This window comes from Mastigoproctus giganteus, chromosome 9, assembly GCF_048544385.1.
Source record: "Mastigoproctus giganteus isolate SK-2022 chromosome 9, ASM4854438v1, whole genome shotgun sequence".
Taxonomy (NCBI): domain Eukaryota; kingdom Metazoa; phylum Arthropoda; class Arachnida; order Uropygi; family Thelyphonidae; genus Mastigoproctus; species Mastigoproctus giganteus.
In genome coordinates, this window is record NC_143583.1 from 24,030,097 (window position 1) to 24,043,057 (window position 12,961).

General features: G+C 28.5%; 1 protein-coding gene across 1 annotated transcript in view; it reads left to right on the plus strand.

Moving 5' to 3' along the window:
- Nucleotides 1-6,827, plus strand: part of LOC150080098 (uncharacterized) — a 53,927-nt gene extending 47,100 nt beyond the window's left edge. Inside the window, exon 4 of the mRNA XM_090381673.1 lies at nucleotides 6,672-6,827. The gene's annotated coding sequence lies outside the window, so the exon portion shown is untranslated. The remainder of the gene's footprint in view (nucleotides 1-6,671) is intronic.
- Nucleotides 6,828-12,961: the final 6,134 nt, after the last annotated feature.

Genomic DNA, 12,961 nt, shown 5'->3' on the forward strand with positions numbered 1-12,961 from the left:
GCATAATCAGCAAATAATTATAAAAAAATATAAAAATAGTGTCTCGATTTGATGATCAAGCATATACAGTGCATGATTATTTTATTCAGCAGCAATTGACCATGTGGAAAATTCCATAGGAAATGTGGAATTAATGCATTTTCCACATTGCTAATTGTGGACAAGTTATAAACTTAAATAAAGCTAAAATGATGCTGCCAATAAATAAAACTTAGAAACCAGTTGTGTTCTAATTATTGACTGAATGGTTTTGTGTGGAAAGGGTCAAGAACACAACTCTTTTTTTTTTTTTTTTTTTTTTTTGTTTTTGTAATGGATTTAATTTATGGATCATAATAATTTACTATAAAATCAAAGCAGAACTTGACAAACATATGGAGCGAGTGGATGGGTGAAATAAGGGTTTTTTTTTTTTTTTTTGGCTGATGCTATATAAGCTTGCTTTCTTGCATCATGTGCCTTTGCTAATGCTAATAATTATTGTATAATGTAGATTCTTACTGATTATGCAACAAGAGCATGCAATTCTGAGTGGTCCTCAGTTTCTAAAATCATCAAGGCATATATAAAGAACTGTATATTGAAAAATTGAATAATTATGTTTTATTTGGTGTTTTGATATAACCACCTATAGTACTCTTAACTTGGGCTCCCAAAAATTGATCAGTATGCAAAGGAACCAAGATGTAATGCTATTAAAGCTTGATTGAAAATAATGTTCTATTGATTAATTAATGGGTAAACAAAAGTTCCGAATTTATACCTGAGATGTTTATAAAATGATTCCTGTATATTTCTGACAGGGATGATGTTCAGAGATAGGCATAATTGTGTAACAATTATTTTGTAATTATATTTTGCAGAATTCTGTAATTTACACCTTGCAACATCCAAAAAAAGAAAAAAAAAAAAAAAAAAATGTAATAACAATGATTTCGAGTTGCACTTTTCAGAAAAGGGTGATTAGTTTAGTTTCCTGAGCTTTGCCTAAGTGGTTTGAAAAATGTTCCACCAACAATTAATATTAACTGCATTTCAATATTTTAAAATGTAGAAAAAAAATACTTTATATATCTACACAAAAAAACAACATTCTTTTGATGTGATTAATTTGACTTATTTTTACTTCTAGTCATGAATAAAAAAAGGTTTTTTGTACTGAAAGTGAATGAAGTAAAGATTTCACAGATTTGGTTGTTTCTCTGATATGGAACACTGTATATATATTTGAAGTTTTGCCAATTTCTTATTCATTCCAAAGTGTTCTATTACTCAAAATAAGTTGAAAATCACTGGTTTAAATTATTAGTTTACAAGCTAAATTTCAAAAAAAGAAGTCTGGTTCTAATTATAAACGGACTGTGGTTCTAACTTGGCCTCTTCCAGATTTGAATTAAAATTAGGGATTTGCCTGAGTAATATGGTTAAAACATATATATGTCAAAAGTGGCATTTTTAAAAATGTTATGTAGCAAATTTGAGTTTTTTTCTGCTTTTAAGAAGTAAAAGTTAAACTGGCTTTTTTTTTTTCTTCTCAAAGTTTTTGAAATAATTTTTATTTTTTAGTCATAAACTTATCTGCTCTATTTCTACTTTTAATGTTTGTTTTCAACTATTGACAACTAACTAATGAGGATGATATACAAAATATACAACATTAGTGCAGAGCCAGTTTGTATGTCATCATGTAAAGTGGTTCTTCTGACATATATTCTAGACCAGAGTGTTTTTTTTTTAGCAATATTTATATTGCATTTGCATATTTAAAGAACGTTATTCCGGCTGTTATATTTTCTTCCCAATATAAGTGCTTTTTGCTTGTACTTGAATAAATTTGATAACATGAAAGGAGTTTCAACTTTTTATGGATATCATTTTTGATTACTGTATTTGAATTGATAAAGCATGCTGTATATATATTTATATATTACGTGTTACCAGTCTTGTATTAGATATGCTTATTCGCTATTTCAGGTTTAATATAAAGATTTCAGTGTATAATGTCTTTTAACAGTCAGTTTTTCAGATAACTAGCTTTTTTTTTACTTGAAATGTCAGTTCTATTTATACCATGATAAATATCTGCATATATAACTGTTGTATAGTTTCTAGCTGCAATTTTAAAATGCATATAATAGCTTCATTTTAATTATTAAATTTAAAAGTACTTTCCTTTGAGAATCTTTTGATAATGTTTGGCTGTAATAGACTACTGGTACCAGTGTATATCATACACTGATTACGAACCTTTTGCATTTGTTGAGGTGATGGGAAATTAAGTAAATTTCCCAAATTTTTGCTCAGTTTTATTTTTTTTTTTATGTATATAAACTAGTTTTGGTATTATTGTTCCTTTATTACTTTATACAATTTTTGTATTAATTTGGAATTGGCATACTTGGGAAGTTTCTTTGAACTTGAAAATGTGAAAATTAATGGCATATTTTATTAAAAGTCAATCTTATAAGAGGTAATTGAACTGGAAAGAATATGTACTGAGATATTAACATTTCTTTAATTGGTGTCACTTGTATCAGAATTTTTGGAAATATGTAAATATTTGCTATATTTCTATACTTGACTTTTTTAAGTGTAATTTTTTGTGGGAGAGTTTGACAAAGTTAGAATAGTTGTAGAAAAATGATGAGAATTCTCTATTCTTGATATATCTAGAGACTAAGATTGAAAATGTATACAAGTGTGTAGGGTTATTTATATTAGGCTTTTTGCTATTCAAGTTCCTAAATCATACACTAAGAGAAGTTTTTTTGTAGTAATTCAAAATTTAATTTTAAATAGTTATTTCACCAGACAGTACTTGGAATTAAGTATCAACAATAACAGTCTTGCCAAAATGAAGTCCCGAACAAACTTTATATTTAAAATTCATCATGAAAAATTTTACTTGCTTTGTTTCTTCTTAAAATTAAAATTTAAAATTTTCTAATTCTAAATTTTTCATAAATTTTTTCAATATCATGACTTATTCCAAACTGCCTTTATAACTTAATACATTTTATTTCATATCATAAGATAGCTCTAGTTGCAACATTATATGATTTTAATCTAAATGCATTGTACTTATTGCAGAGAGAGAGAGAGAGAGAGATATGAATCGATCAGTCCCTGTCCATATTCAGGATATTCATTAAGATTTACATTGCTGTTTCAGACTATTTCATGTAACCATAGCATCTGGCTTATATATACTTCTCTGCTCCAGAGATATCATCTTAAAATTCTATGAATACACTCAGAATTGTTGAATTAGTTTCCATTGAGTAGGTGTATTCTCTCTCTTTTCCAAACTTTTGACAGGTAAAATGGCCTCTGATTCAAAATTCATTAATGGTGAGAAATTTTTCTAAAACCCATTGTAGAGTTAGGATTTTCTGTTTACAAAAGAAAAAAAATCTAACACTTTGTAAAAATAAATGACAAAGTAACAGTTTTTAGCAGTATTTATTCTGACAGTTTTCAGTTTTGTCATAGCATTTATAATCAAAAATTATAGTGTATTGGAACTTTGTAATTTAAATTACAAAAGGAATTTTCAGTTACCTAGATAATGTTTTAAATCAACTCTGAATTCATTTTTTAGTCTAGAAATGAAAAAACAAAAATATATGAAAACAAAATTTTTCAGTTAATGCTTTACATTTAGGTTAACACCTAGCTCTTAACACTAAGCATTAACTCAATTTTTTTTTTTTTTTTTTTTGAGAAAGGGTAGTTGTAACTTTTGGTTGTTATCAGTTTTGTTAGAAACGTGTTAATGAGCAGGTTGATTATTGAACTATCTTGATTAAGGAAATTTTCCATATTTTGTAAGAAAAATGTTTCAGTTGAATTAAGATTTTATTACACAATAAAATATAAGTTAATTTGGCTCTTTATATGAATTTTTCTTTCTGTTTTTAATTTGATTATTGAATTAGGTTACTTATCTGGTGCTCTCATTTGAAATTACTTTAGTGATTATGCTTTCCTTTCTTCTTTGTTTGAAGACTTGAAGGTGAATTTGAAACATCCATTTTTGGGCAGGGTTGTTTGTTGTTCAATTAATTGGAAATTCCTTTCTGCAGTTAAAATTATTTAAGTGTATACTAAACTGCAATTTTAGCATATAAAAGTGGAGTTCAGTGTCTGGTTAGTAAATTTTTTATGCTCTATGTAACACTTTTGACACATGGGTTTATCAGAATACCCCTAATCCTGTGTTATATAAAACAAACTGTATTACATGTTTGTGTACAAAGTACTTGTAAGGTTAGTAGTTATTTATAGAGGAAATCTAATTGTCAGAGGTATAAATCTATCATTTTGGATCAGACAATATTGCTTCTCTATTTTCAGAATAGATGATTGAATTTTTACTGTGTTGTAATACCTTCAAAGTTGTTTTATCAACAAACTTCTGAGCAGTGTTGTCCTTTCCTTTTCTTTTTTTCTGTCTCTTTCTTCTCTTTCCTACCCCTGCTGCCATTGCCATTTTTCTTTTTTTTAATTATATTTTTAACTGTCATTTATGGTCTACATCAAACATGGCTCATTATTTAAATGCATCTTATTAATTGAAAGAAAATTAAATGAATGGCATGAGAGTGGCACAGGCACACATGCTTGAGTGGACCATGGTTCAAGCCCCCATGATTTGAATACAGTTTGATTGCATTCATTGTTGAAATGATTAATTTAAAACTCCTCTGACCTAGTGGTTATGTTCGAGTGTAAACAGAACATATAGCTATCTAAAGGTACATGCTTGCCTTGCTATTTAATTGAATGTTTGCCACACTATTTTCTTAAATTGATGGAGCCCCATCACTCAAAACGTTTTGTTCTGTTTTATCACTCTTGTTTTAATGCTCTTATCTATATTTGTATATGTACATTTTAATTGCGTTTGTTTATTTAAATTTATTCAGTATTTAGTTGGTTGTTACAAGAACTTTTATGATATGAAATGTTTTCAAGCAGCATACAGCCAGCACAAAGTGCCATGATTGGACTGTTTTTTGGTCTGTGGCCCAGTCATTGGGAATGCTTTCCTTGCTCTGCAGTATTTTCAGATGCTCTCTGCCAACAAGTCAAACAAGTTTTTAAACGACTTGCCTTTAAGGCAATGCAATTTTTTGTCGTAGCAGTTAGACTTGAAAAGCAGGAAGCCTACTTTTCCATATGAAGAATGTATATATTCTTTAATCATTGCCATTTGTAAATGGCATATGATAACTAGTCTATTTTGTTTGAGCATAGCATTAAAATTTCGTGATATACTGCTAATCTATAGATGTGAAAGTTTTAATTTTGTATATTTAAGGGAAGGCTTAAATTTAGTGTTGAAGCATTTGTGATCTATGCTTTCTTTTCTTCAGTGTGAGACATAATGAAGAAATGATAGTATAGATTTAGAACGTTTTGTGATTGTAGTTTTTCGTATAGTATAATAGGCCTATACAAGTTGTCAGTTTTATTCATTGTGATATCGAAGAGAAGCTAATTTTCAGAACTAGATAGCTTTAAAAACTGTATTTAAATAGTATGTTCACTAAATGGCTGCTTTAATGCACAAGGCATGCTGAATTATTTCCATTGATCATATCAGCAAAATTTGAGTGGAGGTTGGCAAGTTTTTTTTTTTGGTTCCTATGGTGTTAATGGCATCATTTGCATTTGATATATCCTTTTGCTCACAGAAATCATTTGTATTGAAAAATAAAATATATGCAGTGGAGTAAGAAAAAGAAGATTCTGTATAAGCAATGCTTGCCTTGATGTTTAAAAAAAAATTAATTTTTTGTTTCCTGAAGTTCTTTTCTAAAGAAATTTTTTTGTTTAAAAGCATTTTCAGCCATTATTAAGAGAAACAAAATGAAGAAAACCTTGATGGACTGAAAATGTTTGAAGTGTTCAATTTTTAAATAGCCCATCTCTAAAAGTAGTGATTGGCTTTGAGCAAATTAATGGAACTTTTGGAACTAATTTTGAAAAGATAGCAGAGATGTGCCTTTTCCTTGTGTTAACACCATGGGGAAAGGTTTGAGGGTTGCATACAGATCACAAAAATCCTCTATAAAGTTTTTTTTTTTTTTAACTCTAGGTACCAGTATTAGGTTAAAGTGTAGAACTGTTTTTCTCACATATGTGCAAACTGATGCAGAATGTTATTTACAGATGTGATATACTGACTCCTTATGGCTTCAGTTGCCTCAGTGTGCATGTTCAATGCTTGATTATCTAGGATGGAGAATGGCAAGGGCAGTGCTGAAAACATAAAAAATACAAACAAAAAAGTTAATAAAATTTAAAATAGATCACATAAATCATACAGATCACAGAAATCCTCTATAAAGTTTTTTTTTTTTTTTTAACTCTAGGTACCAGTATTAGGTTAAAGTGTAGAACTGTTTTTCTCACATATGTGCAAACTGATGCAGAATGTTATTTACAGATGTGATATACTGACTCCTTATGGCTTCAGTTGCCTCAGTGTGCATGTTCAATGCTTGATTATCTAGGATGGAGAATGGCAAGGGCAGTGCTGAAAACATAAAAAATACAAACAAAAAAGTTAATAAAATTTAAAAAATAATTTTCATAATTTATATTAAAAATTATATAACACAAGATCATAGTAAAATTTTAAACAGTTAATATATTTTTTTCAGAATACAGAAAGTGACACTAGTGTTCTGACCACTTCAGTATGCCTACAGTACCTTTTGGTCACTTGCAGATCTTTTAAATAATCCCCAATTTTTGTATCATTATCAATATAATTCTTTGTTTATGAGGCACAATGACATGTAATACAAAAAAAAAAAAAAAAAGATAAAATCCCCTAAATAAAAGGAATGTACTGAATGGAAACCAGGGAGAGGTAAAATGAGTTACTTGTGAAATTAAATATTGTGGCATTTTTTAGTCATAATTAATATACAAAGCGGGTCATTATTCACCCATCAATAATCAAGCATTTACTGCATATGTGAGTGAGTTATCAGACTATCTCAATACCTTTTCAGTATTTTTTAAAAATAATATGCTAAGCCTTCCCTTTAAATGCATTTAAATTGCATCTGCTGATAGCTTTTAAAATGGTAAAATTTCTGATGTTAACGTACATTTGCTATTTCAGCTGTCATTATTTGTTTGTAACTTGGATTTCAAAGATTTTACATCTTCACCATATAGAAGTGCAAATATTTACTTTTTTCAAATTGAAAAACATGTATATGGGCATTTTATTAATAAAGGTTTTTAAAAACCAGTTTAGATATTTTTTGAGTGTATTTTAGTTATAATAATTTCCTGTAAAGATTACATTATTTCTTCTAATAATACACACTCCAGAATTGATTTTTAAATTTAAAATTCAATTCCTTCAGACAGAACTCATTTGTAATGATTTATTGAATTCTTTAAGGCAGAAATAAAGTATTGCATGCTTCTTAATATATTCATATCTTGACAGTGTAGTGGATGTAAGAAGAAATAATATTTTTTATAAATTAATAAAGCAAACAGGATTGTGAAATCACATCTAGTAGATATTTTCAAAAGGAATATGTGGCAGAAATGTATTTTTAAAATAAGTCTTTCATTATATAATTATATAAGTTTATCATTATATGCTTTATTTTAAAAAATTAAATAATTCAATTTAAATTAAATAATTTAAAATAATTCAAGAAAACCAGATTTTCTCCCTCCAATCTCATGCTTGATTGAATTTTTGTAATCAAGTGCATATCAAAAATAAAATTCTACAATAAATATGAAAATGAAATTGATAAACTTGGATGCTGATGTTAATAATAAAGATATACTATTATAATGTTTAGTATTTTGGACAATGGGAATGTGCAGAACTGAAGTGCTGATGCATTCATAAATTTAATGTCACATCAGTGTCCTGCTAGAGACTGCCATATTTTGCATGTTGCTCAGGGTCACGTTTACCTCTAGGCAAAATAGGCACGTGCCTAGGGTCCACTGAAAAGAGGGGCCCGCACAGAGGTATTTTGTCATTACTGCATGAAATAAATAAATCCATTGGCTACAACTTATAAATTTAATTTAAAAGATATATACCAATAATAATACTTATTGCAACACCAATGTCATATTTGGGCAGTATCTTTTGTTGATACTTTGGTGGCAGGGGGAAACATACGTGACAGCTTAGCCGTGCACTGTGCATAAGTATACATTGTTTTTCACGAACCACTAGTACAACGTGAGTGGAGGCAGGGGAAAATGTTGTCTACACATAGCTTGATGCATACACTTGCAGTTGAACCGCTATTGGTAAATCAACACACATCAAAGGACCTGAACATTGATGGTAAGAAGTTTTACTTCTAATGCACGAGTTCCTCACACAAATTTTTTGTTACTTGTATGAAAATATTTTTTTTCATTTATAATTATAAATGATAGGATGTACTTACATGCTTTTTGATAATAACTATGTTTTACATTGTAAAATATATTTTTGTTTAATTTTCTATTTAAACAAAGATATATTTTAAAATATGGTATACATATATGAAACATTTTTCTCTCTACAGTATATTAAATATTACTTACTTTTATATTGCTTTTTTTTGTTTAAACCAGAATTTGTTACGTTACATTTAATTTTTTGATTGTATTTACTTAATTTGAAAAACATTAACATTTTCAATAAATAAATCATAATACATTTTATTTCTTATTTATTAAATTGTTATTGTATTGTTAAAATATAAATTTGTAACTTTCTTTAAATATAATTATAATTTTAAATACTATTTATAGATACCTTTAATAATGTCTTACAAACATCCCAGTGGATGTGAAAAAAGGAAAAGAAAAGAAAGAAGAGAGCTCGAACAAAAGAAAATGACATCAACACTATCCACTTTTTTGATAAAATCCGAAAAAAATAATGCCGATGAGACAAAGGTCGGTGATTCTAATATTTTTGTAAATGTCAATGTCAGTAATACTGAATCTCTTTCAAACATAAGTATTTCTAATACAGAAAATCAAATTATTGATGGTAAAGAAGAACTTACAGACACTATTTCAGTTTTTCCAAGAGACATAGCTCTATGGCCTGAGATAACTTCAGAAATGCAAAGCCATTATGTTAAATATAAACCAGAGGCAGTATTTGGATCATTAGAATCTTCAAGAATAAAATATAAAGGATCACGAATAATACATAGATCGTTAAATTTAAATGCATTTAATAGAGTTAATAAGAATGGAGAACAATTTCCACAACAATTTTTGATGAACTCAAACCAATAAAATGGCATATTGTTACATCTGTAAACTATTTTAATGTAAAAAAACTAAACTTTCAAGAGGAACAAATAATTGGAAAAACATTTTAAAAATATTATCAGAACACGAAAATTCTGTTGATCATATTTCATCGATACGTGTATATTGGCAGGAAATATTGAAATGTGTTATTGCCACTATTAAGTATTTAGCATCTTATGCCTTGGCTTTTCTTGGAAAGCATCAAACATTTAATAAAGAACTCAGTGGAAATTATATTGGTGCATTAGACTATTTGGCTGAATTTGATCCTTTTCTGTGAAATCATATAAATAATTATGTGAACTTAGGAAAAGGAAGTGTACACTATTTATCATCCACTATCTGCGAAGAATTTATTACTTTGATTGGAGATCAAAGAAACAAAATAATGGAAGAATTAAAAGCAAAATTCTATTCAATAATAGTAGATTCTACACCTGGCATAGCCCATGTAGATCAATTAACTATCATAGTTCGATATGTTTTACATGATAAAGTAAATGAACAATTTCTTACCTTTATACCGATTACATCACCTACAGCAAAAAGTTTAGGACATGTAATTATGGAATATTTTCAAGAAATGAATATTGACATTCAAAACTGCCAAGGGCAGAGCTACGACAAGGCGGCAAATGTGTCCGGCTCCTATAATGGACTTCAAAATCTTATTAAACAACACAGCCCTTCTGCAGAACTTGTTCCTTGTGCAAGTCACTCATTAAACTTGGTTGGCAATGCAGCAGTAGAAAGTTGTATGGAAGACACTTTTTTTTAATATAATTCAAGAATTCATGTTTTTTTTTTCTACTCATCGATGAAACATATTAGAAAATTGTATGACAAAGAAACATTTAGCTATAAAATCTTTGTCAAATATAAGATGGTCTGCACGAGCTGATGCAGTAAAAGAGAATTATGTTAACATTAAAATAGCATTAAACAAACTATCCATAAATGAAACTGAAAAGCCAGTTGTTTGAGTAGAAGCAGCTACATTATTTAATAAACTGGATGAATTTGTTTTAATATGTATTTGGAAAAAAATTTTAAATAGAATAAATGCTGTTAGCAAATCGTTGCAATCATCCACAGGTTCAATATCTACAGTGGTATCATTATATGTAGCATAAGCAACTTTATTAAAAATATGCGTAACAATTTCAAGGAGTTTGAAAATGAAGCTGGAAATATTATTCTAATTAAATATAAAAAAAAATGCCAAATTACAAAAAAAATTTTTTGATGAGAACAACGTACAATTAGAAGGAGGTGAAGCTTTTAAAGTGAACATATTTTTAAAGGTTTGTGATAGAATAGTTACTGATTTGTGTAGAAGAGATGATGTATATAAAGATATAAACAAATTTAAATTTATATATGATTATAGCAAAGAAGCATTCATGCATTGAAAAATTGAGGGAGTAATTGAGGGAATTTATAGTAAAGAGTAAATGTTGATGAATTGAAAGTGGAAATGGAACAGTTTGATATATATCACTGCTTCTGAAAAATTGAATTTTATAATCGAAAACAAAATTATATCCACATTTACCAATGAGCAATGCCAAAGGAGAGCGTTCATTTTCCGTACTGAAAGTGGTAAAAAATTATTTAAGTAGTATTCTTTTGGAACAAAAGTTTAACACTGGCAATACTGTACATAGAAAAGGATATTCTAAAAACTCTTTATGAGGATATTATTAATGTTTACAGATGTAAAAATTAGAAAAAAATTTAAAATAATTTAATATTGATTTTTTATTTTCATTTTATATTTTTTTGTAATCTCAAACTAATAATATAAATTAACACAACTTCAAAAATTGTGATTTTTTTTTTTTTTTTTAACAAATATCACCCTCATTCTTGTTTATATAAGAAGGGCTCCGACTTTAATTTGTATGCCTAGGGCCTGAAAAGCTCTAGATATGGCCCTGATGTTACTCCATGCTAGATGAATACTATTACTAGAAAACTAGCAAAAAGACTCAAAAATTGGAAAAAGAATTCATTTACACTGTTAGTTGCACAGAGTATAAAGTCCAATAACAACAGTAAGCTAAGTCTCATTGACCAAAAACTTGTAATCAGGTGGGAAGGAGCAGCAGTGCATAGCACATGTTTCTTGATTAGACCGGGGTTCAAGCCCGTCACAACCAAATACGGAGGATGCGGAAAGGTCAGGGATTGACTACTGCATATCCCCGGAGCAATATGGCCTTAGTTGCTAATGCTCCTTAAAAAAAAAAAAAAAAAAAAACCAAAACCAACGTTATAATCTGAATAATATACTAAATAAAACAGTGACGTAAAATATAAAATTAAAACCAAAATAAATTAATGTTAGACATTTACGAGTACATTCCTCTAAAGCAGTGGTTCTTAAACCTTTTTCTACCTATGCACCCCTTGTCAAATTTAACATCAACTGCGTACCCCCATTATAAAATGTCTTTATTTACTTATTTGGACAATATTTTAGTAATGAATATTTAACAAGCATAAATAATGTATATAAAAGAAAATATAAAATATAAAACCAGACGTTTAATGTGAGCATTGTTGCTGTTTGTTCATTGTTAAAACAGTGAACTGGAGAATCGTCTTCGATAAAGAAACACGCGTATGTTCCACAAGAAGCCTATTTTGTTTCTTCGTTTTTAATGAAACGAGTATCGAAAATCCTGCTTTGCACATATAAGTTGTCACAAATGGAATTAAATGATTCATGGCTCCTCTGTTAAACGGAGTTATTGTTTCTTGGAAAATCATGCACTGGCCTACGATGGAGAGGATAGGCAGAAATTAAAACATATGTTCTCAACAATTATTTGTTGTAAGTAAAATAATTTAAATATATTTCATATCGTTAAATACATAGTGATATTCATAAGGGGCGAAATTTTTTTGTTTATTCCAAGAAATATTGTATTTTACATATGTTTACATATCAAGACCTGTGTACCCCCCCCTGAAAGACTTTCACGTACGCCTAGGGGGTACATGTAACCAAAGTTAAGAACCACTGCTCTAAAGGTTCATTTATTTTCTGACTTGTTCATTTTTATTACAAATTTGTGGCATTTTCAACAAATACTTAAGCCTGTTTTACAACAAATACTTAAGCCTGTTTTAAATGAGCAGGTGTATTGGTGTATATAGAACATTTAATATTCAGATCTGATATTTTTTATCGAAATACTTCCCAAATTCCAACAAAATTAGGAATCCAGATCAAAACTGTACTAAAGGAATAATAAAATTTACACGTCACTTTAATAGCCATTTTAATTTTCAAGTTATTTTGCATACATTGAAATCACTGATTTGTGTAGATCAATTAACTATCGTAGTTTGATAATATCTAATTTGGTTAATATCTAATATGACTATGCTAAAATCATTATGCAGTAAGCTGACAATACACATTTAAAAAGGAAATAAATTTATTTTTATAAAAATTATTCAATATGGTTTGCATTATATACAATATTTACAATATGACTCTTTAAAGTAAATATATACATCAGCCAATAAGAACTATTATGATTCTAAAAACTAATATGCAAAGTCTGATAACTGTGGCAGATAAACTGGTATGAGATTTGCCATTTCCATTTTCTTCAGTTTTGAAAAC